Source organism: Portunus trituberculatus, chromosome 17 (assembly GCF_017591435.1).
Source record: "Portunus trituberculatus isolate SZX2019 chromosome 17, ASM1759143v1, whole genome shotgun sequence".
In the NCBI taxonomy this organism is placed as follows: domain Eukaryota; kingdom Metazoa; phylum Arthropoda; class Malacostraca; order Decapoda; family Portunidae; genus Portunus; species Portunus trituberculatus.
Window position 1 is genome coordinate 20,082,200 of NC_059271.1, and position 5,000 is coordinate 20,087,199.

Here is a 5,000-nt window from a genome sequence, read left to right on the forward strand (position 1 = left end):
AAGTGTGACCTCAGCGTTCGATTTTCCTGGAGCAGGTTCTGAGCAAGCACTGGGGTGAGAAAGGAGGAAGAGGAGGAGGAGGAGGAGGAGGAGGAGGAGGAGGAGGAGGAGGAGGAGGAGGAGGAGGAGGAGGAGGAGGAGGAGGAGGAGGAAGGAGGGAGGAAGAGGAGGGAGGAGGAAGAAGGGAAGAAGAGGAGGAGGATGGAGGAAGAAGAGGAGGAGGAGGAGGAGGAGGAGGAGGAGGAGGAGGAGGAAGGAGGGAGGAAGAGGAGGGAGGGAGTAGGAGGAGGAGGGTGGGAAGAGGAGGGAGGGAGAAGGGAAGAGGGAGGAGGGAGGAGGAAGAGGAGGAGGAGGAAGAGAGAGAAGGTGGAGAATAAAAATGATGATGAGGAGGACTAGGAGGAGGAGGAGGAGAAGGAGAAGGAGAAGGAGAAGGAGGAGGAGGAGGAGGAGGAGGAGGAGAAGAATGAGAGAGAAAGAGAAGGAGAAGGAGAAGGAGAAGGAGAAGGAGAAGGAGGAAGAAGGAGTAGGAGAAAGAGGATGAAGGAGAAGGGAGAAGGAGGAGGAGGAAGAGGAGGATGAGGAGGAAAGGTGCAGCTTTTGAGGTGTGATGAAGTAACTTATTACATAAATGGTTAATTGTAGATATGTTCTCTCTCTCTCTCTCTCTCTCTCTCTCTCTCTCTCTCTCTCTCTCTCTCTCTCTCTCTCTCTCATTCTCGTTCTCTCGTTGCTTTAGAGATTATAAAATTAAGAAATTATAGTACTACATGTATGTATGTGTGTCTATTCACAGAATTGTCTGCTTCACTAAGATGTCTAACAGTCAAGTTCATTGCTAAGCCGGTGAGGGAGGAGGCGTGTGGGGAAAATATTATACAATGTAGACGTGCAGTGTGGGTGGTGGGGGAAGGGATGTGAGGACGAGGACGAGGCTCTGGTAGATGAATGTAAGGAAAAACTACCAAGATGTTTTCCAGCTTCCCTCCACCTGCTCGCCCTACGTGCCTCCTTGCAGCAGTGTGGCGCCGAGAGGTTCTGCTTAACATTCCCGAGATGGACACATCTGCAGGCTGCTGGCCGGTACAGCCGCCCCTACCTGTAACTTGAATAATTACGATACTAATGTTTATCCTCAAGGTTGACGTCTACCTGGGCCGGGGTGGAGGGCGGGTCCCCATTGGTTGAGCCACAGGACAGGTGTATCAGGGAGCTGGCTAGAGGCACACCGGACCTCGCTTCCATTGGCCACTGCCTCGTACCTGCTTGTCGCTGATTGGTTCAACGTACGCGACGCCAAGGACAAGTGTGTCGGGCGGGCGGCGGCCAGGGCTGCTCAGGTTTGCTGGCACGTAATATTGTCGGATAATATGGAATACTTTGGACTATAATGGGTATGGGGGTAACCTACATCCAATGCCACGCTGCGCTTTAGTACCTTGCTCTTACGTCCTACGCTGTCTGTACTTTTGGAGGAAAGTTGTGGAAAAAGAGCATCAGTAAAGGGAAACAAGTACATGTTAGACGAGCTGTACTGGTGGTGGTGGTGGTGGTGGTGGTAGTGGTGGTGGGGGAAAAAAAAATCTTCACTTGTGCCATGTTTGGAGTTTCTCACAGTCAAACAAGTCAGCTGGATCTCTCTCTCTCTCTCTCTCTCTCTCTCTCTCTCTCTCTCTCTCTCTCTCTCTCTCTCTCTCTCCCCGTCTGGCTGCTTTCCTTTCCATTCCTTCATGTCACCTCTCCTAACTCCACTCTTCATTTCATCTTATACTCTCTCCTCCTCCGTCCCTTCTACATCTCCAGTCCCTCCTCTCTTTCTAGTTGTAATCTGGCCCCTCTTCACCTCTTCCACTCTCCCCTTCAACGTTCCCTGCCACCTGCCCATGAATTTCGCTGTCGTGGCGGAGTTACAAGTAAAAGAACGAAAGGAGAGCCTGAGGTAGTGGAAGGAAAATTCAAGGGACAGGTGAAGAAGAAGAAAATTACTAAGGACAAGGAAAAATAGAGGGGGAAACAATGAGGAGTGAGTAGGAAGGGAAAAATTCAAGGGTGCGGCTGGAAAGACAGGTGGAGGAAAAATAAATGAATGGATAGAAAGGGAGAGGAATTCAAGGAGGGAGAAAATTGAGAGGGTTACATGAATTAAACTTTTCCCATACCAGTTATAAGACAGAATCTGATTTTCTTTTCATTCTTGAAGTTTTTTTTTTCACTTAACTGCCTGCATTTCTTGAACATTTGAGTTTTGAAAGAGTAAAGGTAAAAGGTACTTCAGTTAAACAAGAGGGTGATCTGACCATAGCAAAGCAACAAATAAATTAGAAAGAACGATATTCCAATGATAAGTGTTGTGTGTGTGTGTGTGTGTGTGTGTGTGTGTGTGTGTGTGTGTGTGTGTGTGTGTGTGTGTGTGTGTGTGTGTGTGCGTGTGAAGCAAAATTTCTCTTGTTATTCCCACACAACATCCCAGCACACAAAAATAGATAAAGAATGTGACGCTAAAAGTTATAATCGAGACAAAACAACGAAAAATAACCAGTATATGGAAACGATAAATTCCAACTAATTGCCGTAAAACAAGGAATAAAAAGCCAGTAAAACATAATTAGGAGCTTCTACGTATCCTCGTGATGGTGGTGGTGGTGGTGGTGAGGAAATTGTAACTCAGTGGCCAGGTAAGAGATGAGAGAGAAGGGCAGGACGAGGGAGATGAGGAAAGAGGGAGAGAAGGCACATGTGTCTGGGCCTTGGTTGGGAGGGATGAGGCAACACTCACACCTGGCCAGGCCTCACCTCTACCCTCTACAGCACGAGAGAGAGAGAGAGAGAGAGAGAGAGAGAGAGAGAGAGAGAGAGAGAGAGAGAGAGAGAGAGAGAGAGAGAGAGAGAGAGAGAGAGAGAGAGAGAGAGAGAGAGAGAGAGAGAGAGAGAGAGAGAGAGAGAGAGAGAGAGAGAGAGAGAGAGAGAGAGAGAGAGAGAGAGAGACAGACACACACACACACACACACACACACACACACACACACACACACACACACACACACACACACACACACACACACACACAGAGACACACGCACACCATAATAAGAGCAACAGACAAAAAAAAATTGACACGAAGACCTAAACATAGAATACAAAAATTATAATGACAATAAATACGAACAACAAAAGGAGCAGAAAGACACACAAAACAAATCCCAACACTTATCCCCTGTACAAAGACAGTCACATTCACATAAACATCTCAACAGATACGAAAAAAATAATAATGAATACCTTGAAGCGTCTCTCTCTTAGGACACCGTCAGTGGCAGGAGATGAAGGAAAACCAGAATCCCACATCATATCCCAGAGGCCCCGGGGAGAGCAAAGGTGTCTGATACAGTGATAAGAAACGCCCCCCATTCGCCCCCTCCGCTCCCCTCTATGAGCACCTGCTGTTACGTCACGCTTCGACAACCAATCACAGGACGCTTTCCGCCATCCTTCGCCTCGTATCCTTGTATCCTTGTACTACATATACACTGGAGAATACGAAGATAATACTCTTAGGAGAGATTGCGTCAAACTTCACCACATACATATACAAATTCAAGTGTGTGTGTGTGTGTGTGTGTGTGTGTGTGTGTGTGTGTGTGTGTGTGTGTGTGTGTGTGTGTGTGTGTGTGTGTGTGTGTGTGTGTGTGTGTGTGTGTGTGTGTGTGTGTGTGTGTGTGTGTGTGTGTGTGTGTGTGTGTGAGTATATTTAATTAATAGTCTTAGGGATCATGCATTATATTCGGAATTTAAAAGTAATAACAGTTTAAGTACTTGTGAAATTTTCCGTCAATATAACAGTATCTCTCTCTCTCTCTCTCTCTCTCTCTCTCTCTCTCTCTCTCTCTCTCTCTCTCCAAATACAAAGAGTTAGATCTACACTTACTAAGAAAAACATATGTGAATTACTTCAGAAACGTATAAAAAAAATCAACTCCTGTTATTCTGAGCCTGAGTGTGAGTGAAGGCCAGTGAAATAACGTTACTACACGAACAACAACTCCTACACCACGCATGGCAGAGCGAGCTAATGGAGGCTATATAAGCAAGACCAGCATGTGAAGTACTGCAACAGACCTCCCTCCTTGTATTACCCTTCTTCTACGCAGACTTATTCGCCTTTACCATACCTAACAAGCCACTAATAAACTCCTGTCCTACTTACATCGTATCATCTCCCTTAATCAACGTAAACTTCCACCCTGTACTCGTATTTCAGTTCATTACCCCATCAGGCTACATCAGAGGCTCCACAAATCTACAAAGTAAAAATATAAAAACTCACTCCACCTGAAGCAATACCTCCCCGGCAGTGTTCCAGGAAGATGCCTGAAGCGAGTCACACCTCTGGGCTCCCTACCCCTCCCTGCCCCACCGCCACCCGTGCAAACCAACCGAGAAAACAATCAGGAACCGGATTAACCTTCCACAAAGCCGCCGACCCATGCCGTTCTTACCACATTCGATTCTATACCTACGAAGAATGTAGTAATTCTGCTGTAGTCTTTATTTTTTACTGCTTTTTTCGACTCCATATCAAATAAAGTTGTCAGCCAAAGTTGCTCTCTTTTTCGACTATTCATTATTTTCATTTCTCTGTTCTTCCAATTTTTGCTTTATAGAAAGCTATCAGACCAAGTACTCTTACTTTTTGAAGATAAACTTCAGAAAAATAGAGTGATTAAGTTGTAATTCAAAGTTTTTACTTATTGCACTTTCGACTATACCTTCTAGATTAATAAGAAAAATATGAACGATTATTCTTTTTTGTAAAATGGCCTTTTTTATACATAAATGTAAAACGCAAATATTTTGTCAATTCATAAAAAAAGTCTTAAAAAATCACGCAAAGTATAAATTACAAGCATATATCATTTTAGGATTGCAAAAAGAATTTTGCCGTGTAGAAAAGTTCCATTTCCTTTTAGTAAGATGAAATAGCTTTGATAATATTTGTAATA